The sequence below is a fragment of the Rhipicephalus microplus genome, unplaced genomic scaffold (assembly GCF_043290135.1).
Source record: "Rhipicephalus microplus isolate Deutch F79 unplaced genomic scaffold, USDA_Rmic scaffold_134, whole genome shotgun sequence".
In the NCBI taxonomy this organism is placed as follows: domain Eukaryota; kingdom Metazoa; phylum Arthropoda; class Arachnida; order Ixodida; family Ixodidae; genus Rhipicephalus; species Rhipicephalus microplus.
Window position 1 is genome coordinate 42,501 of NW_027464706.1, and position 15,000 is coordinate 57,500.

The 15,000-nt window shown below is 61.8% G+C and overlaps 3 non-coding genes across 3 annotated transcripts in view; all 3 read left to right on the plus strand.

Annotated features, from left to right (window-relative positions):
• The first annotated feature begins 10,057 nt into the window (after positions 1–10,057).
• On the plus strand, positions 10,058–11,873 carry LOC142790859 (small subunit ribosomal RNA). Its single transcript, XR_012889810.1, has one exon. It is a non-coding gene; the product is annotated as a small subunit ribosomal RNA (ribosomal RNA).
• A 1,722-nt stretch (positions 11,874–13,595) lies between these two features.
• LOC142790925 (5.8S ribosomal RNA) lies at positions 13,596–13,748 on the plus strand. Its single transcript, XR_012889862.1, has one exon. It is a non-coding gene; the product is annotated as a 5.8S ribosomal RNA (ribosomal RNA).
• Positions 13,749–14,902: 1,154 nt separating this feature from the next.
• LOC142790868 (large subunit ribosomal RNA) overlaps positions 14,903–15,000 on the plus strand; it is a 3,958-nt gene continuing 3,860 nt past the window's right edge. Inside the window, exon 1 of the ribosomal RNA XR_012889819.1 lies at positions 14,903–15,000. This exon is cut by the window's right edge and continues 3,860 nt beyond it. This is a non-coding gene — a ribosomal RNA (large subunit ribosomal RNA).

The window sequence follows — 15,000 nt, forward strand, 5'->3', positions numbered from 1 at the left end:
TCATTTTGATGTCGCCCCGGCTGACGCGGTTTTCGTTTTTCCGTGCCGCCCCGGCTGACGCAGTTTTTGCGCCGCCCCGGCTGACGCGGTTTTTGCGCCGCCCCGGCTGACGCGGTTTTCGCGCCGCCCCGGCTGACGCGGTTTTCGCGCCGCCCCGGCTGACGCGGTTCGGACTTTGCACTTTTTGGCTCACCCCGGCTGGCGGCCCACTCACTCGATCGCCAGGTCTGTTTGCCCCGGTGGTTCCACCGCCAGGCTTAAGCGCGAACTTTTTTTGTTTGTTTTCTTTTGATTAAGCGCAAGCTTTTTTCTTTGTTTTCTTTTGATTAAGCGCGGGCTTTTTTCTTTGTTTTTTTTTTTTATTTCGCCCCGGCAGACGCGGTTTTTGCGCCGCCCCGGCTGACGCGGTTTTTGCCGCCCCGGCTGACGCAGTTCGGACTTAGCACTTTTCGGCTGTGCCTGGCTGGCGGCCCACTCACTCGATCGCCATGTCTGTTTGCCACAGTTTTCCCGGTGGTGCCGCACCCGGGCTCGCCCCGGCTGACGCAGTTTTCGCGCCGCCCCGGCTGACGCGGTTTCGTGCCGCCCCGGCAGACGCGGTTTTCGCGCCGCCCCGGCTGACGCGGTTTCGTGCCGCCCCGGCAGACGCAGTTCGGACTTAGCACTTTTCGGCTGTGCCTGGCTGGCGGCCCACTCACTCGATCGCCATGTCTGTTTGCCACAGTTTTCCCGGTGGTGCCGCACCCGGGCTCGCCCCGGCTGACGCAGTTTTCGCGCCGCCCCGGCTGACGCGGTTTCGTGCCGCCCCGGCAGACGCGGTTTTCGCGCCGCCCCGGCTGACGCGGTTTCGTGCCGCCCCGGCAGACGCAGTTCGGACTTAGCACTTTTCGGCTGTGCCTGGCTGGCGGCCCACTCACTCAATCGCCATGTCTGTTTGCCACAGTTTTCCCGGTGGTGCCGCACCCGGGCTCGCCCCGGCTGACGCAGTTTTCGCGCCGCCCCGGCTGACGCGGTTTCGTGCCGCCCCGGCAGACGCGGTTTTCGCGCCGCCCCGGCTGACGCGGTTTCGTGCCGCCCCGGCAGACGCAGTTCGGACTTAGCACTTTTCGGCTGTGCCTGGCTGGCGGCCCACTCACTCGATCGCCATGTCTGTTTGCCACAGTTTTCCCGGTGGTGCCGCACCCGGGCTCGCCCCGGCAGACGCGTTTTTTTTTTCTTTCGCCCCGGCTGACGCAGTTTTCGCGCCGCCCCGGCTGACGCGGTTTCGTGCCGCCCCGGCAGACGCGGTTTTTTGCGCCGCCCCGGCTGACGCGGTTTTTGCCGCCCCGGCTGACGCAGTTCGGACTTAGCACTTTTCGGCTGTGCCTGGCTGGCGGCCCACTCACTCGATCGCCATGTCTGTTTGCCACAGTTTTCCCGGTGGTGCCGCACCCGGGCTCGCCCCGGCTGACGCAGTTTTCGCGCCGCCCCGGCTGACGCGGTTTCGTGCCGCCCCGGCAGACGCGGTTTTCGCGCCGCCCCGGCTGACGCGGTTTCGTGCCGCCCCGGCAGACGCAGTTCGGACTTAGCACTTTTCGGCTGTGCCTGGCTGGCGGCCCACTCACTCGATCGCCATGTCTGTTTGCCACAGTTTTCCCGGTGGTGCCGCACCCGGGCTCGCCCCGGCTGACGCAGTTTTCGCGCCGCCCCGGCTGACGCGGTTTCGTGCCGCCCCGGCAGACGCGGTTTTCGCGCCGCCCCGGCTGACGCGGTTTCGTGCCGCCCCGGCAGACGCAGTTCGGACTTAGCACTTTTCGGCTGTGCCTGGCTGGCGGCCCACTCACTCGATCGCCATGTCTGTTTGCCACAGTTTTCCCGGTGGTGCCGCACCCGGGCTCGCCCCGGCAGACGCGTTTTTTTTTTTCTTTCGCCCCGGCTGACGCAGTTTTCGCGCCGCCCCGGCTGACGCGGTTTCGTGCCGCCCCGGCAGACGCGGTTTTTTTGCGCCGCCCCGGCTGACGCGGTTTTTGCCGCCCCGGCTGACGCAGTTCGGACTTGGCACTTTTTGGCTGAGCCTGGCTGGTGGCCCACTCACTCGATCGCCATGTCTGTTAGCCACAGTTTTCCCGGTGGTGCCGCACCCGGGCTCGCCCCGGCTGACGCAGTTTTCGCGCCGCCCCGGCAGACGCGGTTTTCGCGCCGCCCCGGCTGACGCGGTTTTTGCCGCCCCGGCTGACGCAGTTCGGACTTGGCACTTTTTGGGCTGAGCCTGGCTGGCGGCCCACTCACTCGATCGCCATGTCTGTTTGCCACAGTCTTCCCGGTGGTGCCGCACCCGGGCTCGCCCCGGCAGACGCGTTTTTTTTTTCTTTCGCCCCGGCAGACGTGGTTCCCCCCCCCCCCCTTTTCGCTCGCCCCGGCTGACGAGGTTTTCGCGCCGCCCCGGCTGACGCAGTTTTCGCGCCGCCCCGGCTGACGCGGTTTCGTGCCGCCCCGGCTGACGCGGTTTTCGCGCCGCCCCGGCTGACGCGGTTTTTGCGTCGCCCCGGCTGACACGGTTCGGACTTTGCACTTTTCGGCTGTGCCTGGCTGGCGGCCCACTCACTCGATCGCCATGTCTGTTTGCCACAGTTTTCCCGGTGGTGCCGCACCCGGGCTCGCCCCGGCTGACGCAGTTTTCGCGCCGCCCCGGCTGACGCGGTTTCGTGCCGCCCCGGCAGACGCGGTTTTCGCGCCGCCCCGGCTGACGCGGTTTCGTGCCGCCCCGGCAGACGCAGTTCGGACTTAGCACTTTTCGGCTGTGCCTGGCTGGCGGCCCACTCACTCGATCGCCATGTCTGTTTGCCACAGTTTTCCCGGTGGTGCCGCACCCGGGCTCGCCCCGGCAGACGCGTTTTTTTTTTTTTCTTTCGCCCCGGCTGACGCAGTTTTCGCGCCGCCCCGGCTGACGCGGTTTCGTGCCGCCCCGGCAGACGCGGTTTTTTGCGCCGCCCCGGCTGACGCGGTTTTTGCCGCCCCGGCTGACGCAGTTCGGACTTAGCACTTTTCGGCTGTGCCTGGCTGGCGGCCCACTCACTCGATCGCCATGTCTGTTTGCCACAGTTTTCCCGGTGGTGCCGCACCCGGGCTCGCCCCGGCTGACGCAGTTTTCGCGCCGCCCCGGCTGACGCGGTTTCGTGCCGCCCCGGCAGACGCGGTTTTCGCGCCGCCCCGGCTGACGCGGTTTCGTGCCGCCCCGGCAGACGCAGTTCGGACTTAGCACTTTTCGGCTGTGCCTGGCTGGCGGCCCACTCACTCGATCGCCATGTCTGTTTGCCACAGTTTTCCCGGTGGTGCCGCACCCGGGCTCGCCCCGGCTGACGCAGTTTTCGCGCCGCCCCGGCTGACGCGGTTTCGTGCCGCCCCGGCAGACGCGGTTTTCGCGCCGCCCCGGCTGACGCGGTTTCGTGCCGCCCCGGCAGACGCAGTTCGGACTTAGCACTTTTCGGCTGTGCCTGGCTGGCGGCCCACTCACTCGATCGCCATGTCTGTTTGCCACAGTTTTCCCGGTGGTGCCGCACCCGGGCTCGCCCCGGCAGACGCGTTTTTTTTTTTCTTTCGCCCCGGCTGACGCAGTTTTCGCGCCGCCCCGGCTGACGCGGTTTCGTGCCGCCCCGGCAGACGCGGTTTTTTTGCGCCGCCCCGGCTGACGCGGTTTTTGCCGCCCCGGCTGACGCAGTTCGGACTTGGCACTTTTTGGCTGAGCCTGGCTGGTGGCCCACTCACTCGATCGCCATGTCTGTTAGCCACAGTTTTCCCGGTGGTGCCGCACCCGGGCTCGCCCCGGCTGACGCAGTTTTCGCGCCGCCCCGGCAGACGCGGTTTTCGCGCCGCCCCGGCTGACGCGGTTTTTGCCGCCCCGGCTGACGCAGTTCGGACTTGGCACTTTTTGGGCTGAGCCTGGCTGGCGGCCCACTCACTCGATCGCCATGTCTGTTTGCCACAGTCTTCCCGGTGGTGCCGCACCCGGGCTCGCCCCGGCAGACGCGTTTTTTTTTTCTTTCGCCCCGGCAGACGTGGTTCCCCCCCCCCCCCTTTTCGCTCGCCCCGGCTGACGAGGTTTTCGCGCCGCCCCGGCTGACGCAGTTTTCGCGCCGCCCCGGCTGACGCGGTTTCGTGCCGCCCCGGCTGACGCGGTTTTCGCGCCGCCCCGGCTGACGCGGTTTTTGCGTCGCCCCGGCTGACACGGTTCGGACTTTGCACTTTTCGGCTGTGCCTGGCTGGCGGCCCACTCACTCGATCGCCATGTCTGTTTGCCACAGTTTTCCCGGTGGTGCCGCACCCGGGCTTGCCCCGGCAGACGCGTTTTTTTTTTTTCTTTTCGCCCCGGCTGACGCAGTTTTCGCCCCGCCCCGGCTGACGCGGTTTCGTGCCGCCCCGGCAGACGCGGTTTTTTGCGCCGCCCCGGCTGACGCGGTTTTTGCCGCCCCGGCTGACGCAGTTCGGACTTTGCACTTTTTGGCTGAGCCTGGCTGGCGGCCCACTCACTCGATCGCCATGTCTGTTTGCCACAGTTTTCCCGGTGGTGCCGCACCCGGGCTCGCCCCGGCAGACGCGTTTTTTTTTTTCCTTCGCCCCGGCAGACGTGGTTCCCCCCCCCCCCTCCGTCTTTCTTTTTGTTTTTTTTTTTCGCCGCGGCTGAAGAGGATTTTTCGGTGCCTCGACGCCCCGGTAGTCGCGGTTTTTCCGTTTCCGCACGGCCCCGGCTGACGCTGCTCGGTCACAGTCGCCTTTTGTGAGGATTGCAGACTTCTTGAGCGCGGGTGTTTTTTTTTTGTTGTTGTTGTTGTTTTATTACGCATTCGCTCCAGCAGACGCTGTTTAGACTTTTTGTTTCCTCTTTTATCCTGCGACGAGGTGACGAGGTTTATTCGGTGCCCCGCCGCCCCGGCTGAAGTGATTTTTCCTGTCCCGTGCCGCCCCGGCTGACGCGGTTGGGACTTCGCGTTTGTTCGGCCGCCACGGGTTTTGGCGCACTCGCTCGGTTGCTTGTTGTTGCCACTTGTTGCGAACCCAGGTTTCTTGAGCGAGCGCGGGCGTTTTTTCTTCCTTTCTTTCTTTGTTCTATGTGTTAGCGAATCGGCCTTTAATATCACACGAGGACTCACAACCAACAATTTTCAGTTTGAAGTGTAAAAAATCTGCAGGTGTTGACGTAACTGACTTGCCCCGTACCCTTGAGTACATCCATGAAGTTCTCGTAGTACTACTAAATCGCATTATTCCAAGTGGAGAAATTCCCATAAACTTGCAAACCTCTACACGAAAATCGGTGCGCGTGATAAAGTTGAAAATTATCGTCCGATATCAAATGTGCCTTCTATAACACAAATTCTAGGAAAAAAAAAAAAACACTTGTTCGCCGTTTTCTGCGCCGTGACTGGCAGCACTCCGGCGAAGCGAAACGGGGTCGATTCGAGCACGATATCGGCGTCTTTCGACGTGCTCGCCGGCGACCGTCGCACGAGTACGTCGCACGAGCGCGTCTGCCGGGGCGCCGTTTGCGAAGCCGACGCAAAAGTGGGAACCGCCGCTCGGATGATCGCCGCTTTCGGCAGAGTGAGTGTTGGCACTCCGGGGAAGCGAAACAGCGTGAATGCGCCCACGAAATCGGCGTATTTTGAAGTGCCCGCCGGCGACCGTCGCACGAGTACGGTAAACCGCGTCAGCCGGGGCGTAGTTCGGGACGCCGACGAAAAAGTGGGAAGCGCAACTCGGATCTTCGCCGTTTTTGCAGGAGTGAGTGGCGGCCCTCCTGCGAGACCAAGAAGCATCGATTCGTGCACGAATTCGGCGCCTTTCGACGTGATCGCCGGCGACCGTCGCTCGAGTAGGGCAAACCGCGTCTGCCGGGGCGGGCTTCGGGACGCCGATGCGAAAGTGGGAAACGCTGCTCGGATGTTCGCCGTTTTTGGCCGAGTGAGTGCTGGCACTCGGGCGAAGCCAAACGGGGCCGATTACGGCACGATATCGGCGTCTTTCGACGTGCCCGGCGGCGACCGTCGCACGAGTACGGTAAACCGCGTCAGCCCGGGCGGAGTTCGGGACGCCGATGCGAAAGTGGAGAACGCCGCTCGGATCTTCGCCGTTTTTGGAGGAGTGAGTGGCGGCACTCCGGAGAAGCCAAGGAGCGCCAATTAGCGCACGATATCGGCGTCTTTCGACGCGCTCGCCGGCGACCGTCGAACGAGTAGGGCAAACCGCGTCTGCCGGGGCGGGGTTTACGACGCCGACGCAAAAGTGGGAACCGCCGCTCGGATGTTGGCCGTTTTTGGCAGAGTGAGTGCTGGCACACCGGCGACGCGAAAGAGCGCGAAAGCGCCCACGAAAGTGGCGTATTTGGACGTGCTTGACGGCGACCGCTGCAGGAGTACGAAAAACCACGTCAGCCGGGGCGAGCGACCCACGGCGGTCTGGGTGCTTATCGCTGCTATTATAGGGGCACCCCGGCAGACGCAGAAAAAAAAAATTTTTTTCGACCTTCTTTTTTGCTGGTCGAGCTCGGGTAACCCAGGTCGCAATGGGAGCCGCGCACGAAAGCGGCGTCGCGAGACGCGTTCGCGGTCGCTAGTCGCACGAGCTCGGCAACCGCGTCAGCCGGCGCGGAGTTCGGGATGCCGACGGCTAAGTGGGTACCGCTGCTCGGATGTTCGCCGTTTTTGGCCGAGTGAGTGCTGGCACTCCGGCGAAGCGAAACGGGGCCGATTCGGGCACGATATCGGCGTATTTCGACGTGCTCGCCGGCGACCGTCGCACGAGTACGGCAAAGCGCGTCTGCCGGGGCGAGGTTTGCGATGCCGACGAAAAAGTGGGAAGCGCCGCTCGGATCTTCGCCGTTTTTGCAGGAGTGAGTGGCGGCCCTCCTGCGAGACCAAGAAGCATCGACTCGCGCACGATATCGGTGTCTTTCGACGTGCCCGCCGGCCACCGCCGCACGAGTACGGCAAACCGCGTATGCCGGGGCGGGGTTGGCGACGCCGACGCAAAAGTGGGAACCGCCACTAGGATGTTCGCCGTTTTTGGCAGAGTGAGTGCTGGCACACCGGCGACGCGAAAGAGCGCGAAAGCGCCCACGAAAGTGGCGTATTTGGACGTGCTTGACGGCGACCGCTGCAGGAGTACGAAAAACCACGTCAGCCGGGGCGAGCGACCCACGGCGGTCTGGGTGCTTATCGCTGCTATTATAGGGGCACCCCGGCAGACGCAGAAAAAAAAAATTTTTTTTCGACCTTCTTTTTTGCTGGTCGAGCTCGGGTAACCCAGGTCGCAATGGGAGCCGCGCACGAAAGCGGCGTCGCGAGACGCGTTCGCGGTCGCTAGTCGCACGAGCTCGGCAACCGCGTCAGCCGGCGCGGAGTTCGGGATGCCGACGGCTAAGTGGGTACCGCTGCTCGGATGTTCGCCGTTTTTGGCCGAGTGAGTGCTGGCACTCCGGCGAAGCGAAACGGGGCCGATTCGGGCACGATATCGGCGTATTTCGACGTGCTCGCCGGCGACCGTCGCACGAGTACGGCAAAGCGCGTCTGCCGGGGCGAGGTTTGCGATGCCGACGAAAAAGTGGGAAGCGCCGCTCGGATCTTCGCCGTTTTTGCAGGAGTGAGTGGCGGCCCTCCTGCGAGACCAAGAAGCATCGACTCGCGCACGATATCGGTGTCTTTCGACGTGCCCGCCGGCCACCGCCGCACGAGTACGGCAAACCGCGTATGCCGGGGCGGGGTTGGCGACGCCGACGCAAAAGTGGGAACCGCCACTAGGATGTTCGCCGTTTTTGGCAGAGTGAGTGCTGGCACTCCGGCGAAGCGAAAGAGCGCGAATGCGCCCACGAAAGTGGCGTGTTTGGACGTGCTTGACGACGACCACCGCAGGAAAACGAAAAACCACGTCAGCCGGGGCGAGCGACCCATGGCGGTCTGGGTGCTTATCGCTGCTATTATAGGGGCACCCCGGCAGACGCAAAAAAAAAAAAAATTTTTTTTCGACATTCTTTCTTGCTCGTCGACCTCGGGTGACCCAGGTCGCAGTGGGAGCCGCGCACGAAAGCGGCGTCGCGAGACGGCTTCGCGGTCGCTAGTCGCACGAGCTCGGCAACCGCGTCTGCCGGGGCGGAGTTCGGGACGCCGACGGCTAAGTGGGAACCGCCGCTCGGATGTTCGCCGTTTGTGGCCGAGTGAGTGCTGGCACTCCGGCGAAGCCAAACGGGGCCGATTCCGGCACGATATCGGCGTCTTTCTACGTGCTCGCCGGCGACCGTCGCACGAGTACGGCAAAGTGCGTCTGCCGGGGCGGGGTTTGCGACGCGTACGCAATAGTGAGAACCGTCGCTCGGATGTTCGTCGTCTTTCGCCGAGCCAGTGCTGGCACTCCGGCGAAGCCGAACGGAGCCGATTCGGGCACGATATCGGCGTCTTTCCACGTGCTCGCCGGCGACCGTCGCACGAGTACGGTAAACCGCGTCAGCCGGGGCGGAGTTCGGGACGCCGATGCGAAAGTGGGAAGCGCCGCTCGGATCTTCGCCGTTTTTGGAGGAGTCAGTGGCGGCACTCCGGTGAAGCCAAGGTGCGCCAATTCGCGCACGATATCGGCGTCTTTCGACGTGCCCGCCGGCCACCGTCGCACGAGTACGGCAAACCTCGTCTGCCGGGGCGGGGTTTGCGACGCCGACGCAAAAGTGGGAACCGCCGCTCGGATGTTCGCCGTTTTTGGCAGAGTGAGTGCTGGCACTCCGGCGAAGCGAAAGAGCGTGAATGCGCCCACGAAAGTAGCGTATTTGGACGTGCTTGACGGCGACCGCCGCAGGAGTACGAAAAACCACGTCAGCCGGGGCGAGCGACCCACGGCGGTCTGGGTGCTTATCGCTGCTATTATAGGGGCACCCCGGCAGACGCAGAAAGAAAAAAAAAAAAATGGGGACATGGCGTGCGTCACCGTGCGGCTTCGCAGCGTTGCCGAAGTCGCCGAGCCCTTCGACTGAGCCGAACGGCGGACAGGGAACGTTGGTCGGCCGTTCTAACCTGTCGGTGCCACGCCGAGACGTCGTTAAGGAAAACCGCGTCGTGGGCCTCTACGACGCCGTCGAGTCGTTGTACGTTTGGTGTCCAGCGTGTCGGCGGCGAGTAGCGGACACGTCGTTCACGACTTCGGTCTTTCGCAGTCGACGCGAACTTGCGGAGAGTCGTGGTGCCTCACGTTTTCGGCAGAAACCGCGGCGGAATTTTCCCGTGCGTGCGCGCACGACCTCGGTGCTGTGCCGTCAGCGTAGTGTTGCACAAACTCGTGGCCTACCCAAGGTGCGGTACGTTTGCGGCCGTATCCTCGGTGGGAATTTCGTGAGTAGGGTCGCAAATTCTACGACCTCGGCGGGTTTGAGAGCGACGTAGACTTGTGGCACGCTCAACGTGCCACACGTTTCGGGGCACACCCGCGGTGAAATTTTCTCGAGTACGCTCGTATTAGTGCCCAAGGAGGTCTGGGTACTTATCGCTGCTATTATGTGGGGGTTCTCGTGAGCGGCGTACGCGAAAGCGACCGGGTGTCTGATATGCGGCGGGCTTCGGCCTCGTCAAGCGTGTCCTCGGGTCTGCTCCAGGGGAATCCACGGCAGTCGTCTGCAGCCTCATCCGCTTGATGCGTTAGGGGCTGGTTGTCGGACGGTGCCGTTTTACCACGATATCGAGGTGTGTTCCGTGTCGTCCTCGGGCGATTCAGATGCGAAAGCGCCGAAGACGCGGGCGTGACCCGTCGTCTGGCGGCTTTGCAGTCTCGGCTCCGTTGCTAGTTCCGGCCGGTCCACCGACAGTGCAGCGGGCTTGGGCAACCCGCACGGCGCGACCGAGTCGATGCAACGAAAAAGAGCGAGCATGAACGTGCTTCTTGCCGCACGGCTCCTACTCGTCTTTCGGGAAGGTTGTGCCGTAGCGAGCTCGAACGCCGTCATCTCGGAGTGCAAAATAAGCGTGTTGGGGCGCCTGAAGGTGGCCTCCGCCGCACACAGACTGCGTCCGGCCCGCCGAAGGCGAGGACGGACGCGCAGTCGAACGATTACCTGGTTGATCCTGCCAGTAATCATATGCTTGTCTCAAAGATTAAGCCATGCATGTCTAAGTACATGCCGAAATAAGGCGAAACCGCGAATGGCTCATTAAATCAGTTATGGTTCCTTAGATCGTTTCTTCCTACTTGGATAACTGTGGCAATTCTAGAGCTAATACATGCAGTGAGCCTGGAGCCCTTTGGGTAACGGGTGCTTTTATTAGACCAAGATCGATCGGGTTTCGGCCCGTATTGTGTGGTGACTCTGGATAACTTTGTGCTGATCGCATGGCCACGAGCCGGCGACGTTTCTTTCAAGTGTCTGCCTTATCAACTTTCGATGGTAGGTTACTTGCTTACCATGGTTGTTACGGGTAACGGAGAATCAGGGTTCGATTCCGGAGAGGGAGCCTGAGAAACGGCTACCACATCCAAGGAAGGCAGCAGGCGCGCAAATTACCCACTCCCGGCACGGGGAGGTAGTGACGAAAAATAACAATACGGGACTCTTTTGAGGCCCCGTAATTGAAATGAGTACACTCTAAATCCTTTAACGAGGATCAATTGGAGGGCAAGTCTGGTGCCAGCAGCCGCGGTAATTCCAGCTCCAATAGCGTATACTAAAGCTGCTGCGGTTAAAAAGCTCGTAGTTGGATCTCAGTTCCAGACGAGTAGTGCATCTACCCGATGCGACGGCTCGGACTGAACATCATGCCGGTTCTTTCTTGGTGCACTTCATTGTGTGCCTCGAGATGGCCGGTGCTTTTACTTTGAAAAAATTAGAGTGCTCAACGCAGGCGAGTCGCCTGAATAAACTTGCATGGAATATTAGAACAAGACCTCGTTTCTGTTCTGTTGGTTTTTGGAATACGAGGTAATGATTAAGAGGGACGGACGGGGGCATTCGTATTGCGGCGCTAGAGGTGAAATTCTTGGACCGTCGCAAGACGAACTACTGCGAAAGCATTTGCCAAGAATGTTTTCATTGATCAAGAACGAAAGTCAGAGGTTCGAAGGCGATCAGATACCGCCCTAGTTCTGACCATAAACGATGCCAACCAGCGATCCGCCTGAGTTACTCAAATGACTCGGCGGGCAGCTTCCGGGAAACCAAAGTATTTGGGTTCCGGGGGAAGTATGGTTGCAAAGCTGAAACTTAAAGGAATTGACGGAAGGGCACCACCAGGAGTGGAGCCTGCGGCTTAATTTGACTCAACACGGGAAAACTTACCCGGCCCGGACACTGGGAGGATTGACAGATTGAGAGCTCTTTCTTGATTCGGTGGATGGTGGTGCATGGCCGTTCTTAGTTGGTGGAGCGATTTGTCTGGTTAATTCCGATAACGAACGAGACTCTAGCCTATTAAATAGGTGCGGGGTTCCCAGCACCTTACAACCTTCTTAGAGGGACAAGCGGCTCCTAGCCGCACGAAACAGAGCAATAACAGGTCTGTGATGCCCTTAGATGTCCGGGGCCGCACGCGCGCTACACTGAAGGAAGCAGCGTGTCTTTATCCCTGTCTGAAAAGACTGGGTAACCCGTGGAACTTCTTTCGTGATTGGGATAGGGGCTTGCAATTGTTCCCCTTGAACGAGGAATTCCCAGTAAGCGCGAGTCATAAGCTCGCGTTGATTACGTCCCTGCCCTTTGTACACACCGCCCGTCGCTACTACCGATTGAATGATTTAGTGAGGTCTTCGGACCGATGTCCGGCGCGGCCTTTCGGTTGCGCCGGTCTGTTGGAAAGATGACCAAACTTGATCATTTTAGAGGAAGTAAAAGTCGTAACAAGGTTTCCGTAGGTGAACCTGCGGAAGGATCATTAACGGATTGTGAAGGGTGAGCGCCTCAGCTGCGTCTGCGCCCGACACTTTCTGCCGCTGACCCCGTTTGGACGCGGGGTCGGCTTTTCCCCCACGGGGCTGCCTGAATGTGGAGCGGCACCCCGTGACAAATTGTTGCGCCCAGCGGACGCCAACACCGCGACCTTGGACGGTCGGCCAGGTGGCGGACGCGGGTACAACGGCGCAACGCACTCATAGGTCGGCTTTCGACCCGCCACTGCACCCGTGGCTCGAAGCGCTCGAAATGCGCGACCCGACCGCTGCGGGACCGCCTAGTACTGTAAACAGGAGCGGCGGAGCGCGAACGGCGAGTCGTGGTTACGTCGGTAGAAGGCGAGGGCTGCGCGTTCCCGAAACGCCAGCCGAGTGCCCTCCCGACCGTTCGAGCGTGCAAGAACGAGACCCGACAATCGCGCGGCGACTGCCAAGTACGAGAGGAACGGCACAAGCGTCGGCGGTCGGTCAAGGAACTGGCGATGTGACGGGTCCGCTGTGCACCAGTGCATACCGTCCCGCCGTCCGCGGCAAGCGCCTCAGCGTCCTCGGTGTGACGGAGGCTGCCGGTCGGTTCTTGCAGGCGAGGGATCTCGCTGGCACCGGTTCGCGTTGACGCGCGGCCGGTCATGGCACGGCGATGCGACGGCCGAGGTGCGCAGTACTCGATGGAGGAACCGCACGCTCCGATGACCGTCCCGCCCTCCGCGGCGTATGCGTACCGACCGTAATGGTTGCAGCAGCGCCGGCCGGCTTTTGAATTCGCCACACGAAACACGGTGCGAGATCGCGGTTAGGGGAGCGTCGACGTTGCCAGGCGTTTTGCTTGCTGCCGAGGGAAAGGCGGCACGGCCACGTCGCGCTCGTCGCGATTAGCGGGTCTGCGCGCTTTGGGAAGGTGCCGCAACGACTTGCCGAAAGAGGAAGCACGGAAGAACGAGGGACTTGGACGTCCCGACAATTGAACGCACTTGCGGCCAGGCCCTTGCTGGCTTCGTTCTTCCGCCTCGAGTAGGCTCGTACGCGGCTCCGGCGCCGAAAGTGGTCCTTGGCACCGACTTCGGTGGACGTGGGAAGTGCCGCGCAAGTACGGCGCGCCTGGCTCCACCTGTTGGCTAAAGTAGGCAGCCGGATCGGCATTTTGGTGTGCGGTGGCAAACCGTGGATGCGAAAAAAGCTTGTGCGATTTCGTGGAACAAAAAGCGGGGGTCCCCCTTTTTATGCGGAGGAGACCGACCCGCCTGCCGTGGTGAACCGCGACGCCACGGTAAAAACGGGAGAGGCTTGTCGATGGGACCGTGCATCCCGCGCTCCACGGAGGCCGGGAGGCGGCCGCCCGAGGAAATGTGTAGCCGTCGAGGCCCGCATCTGCGTGCACTCTTATCCAAATGGGTGTACCGCAGGCATTTTCTGGTTAGGTGGGCCAATGAGAGCGAGCACACAACGATACCTACGGGTCCGGCTTGGAGAACCGGCTTCGACGCCTCCCGAGTATTTATAGAGGGGTGGACCACGAAAGCACTCGCAAGTAGCGAAAGCGAAACGCCGTCCGAAACACACCGTTTGCTCGATTTGCGGCAGCCGAAAAAGGCGCGGCAGAGTTTTGGAGTCCAAGCGTGCGCTGAAAAGCGCCCTTCTTGGCCACTGTTTGGCCGAGTGCCAGAAACGTTTGGTTTTGACTGTACGGAATTGAACAAACACTTTTTCACGACTCTAAGCGGTGGATCACTCGGTTCTCGGGTCGATGAAGAACGCAGCCAGCTGCGAGACTTGGTGTGAATTGCAGGACACACTGAGCACTGATTCTTTGAACGCACATTGCGGCCTTGGGTCTTCCCTTGGCTTCGTCTGTCTGAGGGTCGGATCACATATCAAGAGAGCCTTCGGCGCACAAGGGAACGTGAGCCGTCGACTCGTTTTGACCGCGTCGGCAACACGGACAGCACGCTGAACACCTCACAGCGAGCGCCAACAGCGGCCACTCAAGGGCGAGACGGTGGCGACCGTCGTGCCAGAGCCCAACCGAAACGGGGGCGACCGACTGCATTGAGGATGTGGCACCTCGTTGAGACCGCCGCAGGACTTCGAGTCGGAAGGAAGCCTGCAGGGAAAGTGCGGTCGAGGTTGCGTACTCCTCTCTGCGACCGGGCGCGCAAGAGCTGCGAGAGCCACGGACGCGCAACTTTAACGCACGGTAAACACGAGGAGCGAAAGCCGGCCAGCAAAGCTTCTCCAGCCGTGCGCAAAGTGCGCGAGATCGCAGCCTTGCGTTGCGCTTGTTGCCCTCGAAGTAAGCAGGGTGTCCCGTAGACCGGGCGCTCGAACACGCTGCGGGGCCGTGCCTCCTCCAGGCTTTGCCGCGCGAACAGGGAACGTTCGCGCGCAAAGCGCAGGGAGGTGAGGAGGCTGCGCCCGACGTTTGCGGTTCGCTGCGTACGCGGTTGATGCGGAGAGCACGGCGCGACGACTTGCCGCGAAGCGGAAAAAGTCTCCCGCACGAGTTGGCGAAACGTTGGCGAAGCTTAAGGCGTTCTCGTCGTAGTCCGCCGTCGGTCTAAGTGCTTCGCAGTTCCCGTCCCGTTCAAAAAACTGGGCCACTCCAGTTGGGGCGGGGGCGACGCTACACGAGACGATGCCTCTCGCCAGGCTGCGTGGCTGCCCTTGCGGCGGCGGCGACTGGCCTCGGCGGTGTTTGGGCTTTCGACACGGTCGTTTATCACGCAACTGCTCGGACGACGCACGCGCGCAGCGGAATGCCGCTTGCCAGCCTTGTGAAGATGTGACCCTGTACAGGGTTGCGGGCGCACTTGGTAGGGCGTCGTACTCGGTTCGCGATGGGTTTACGAACGTGTCCCGTCACTTCCACGTCACACCGGTTGTGCGCCGCACGCGTGCAGCGGGGAAGCCGATTGCCAGCCTTGTGAAGAAGTGGCCCTGTACAGGGTTGCGGGCGCACTTGGTAGGGCGAGCGCACGCGGTCGTGCAGGAAGTTGATGGAAGCGAATGTATCCGCTGTCGACCTCAGATCAGGCGAGACAACCCGCTGAATTTAAGCATATCACTAAGCGGAGGAAAAGAAACCAACAGGGATTCCCCGAGTAGCTGCGAGCGAAA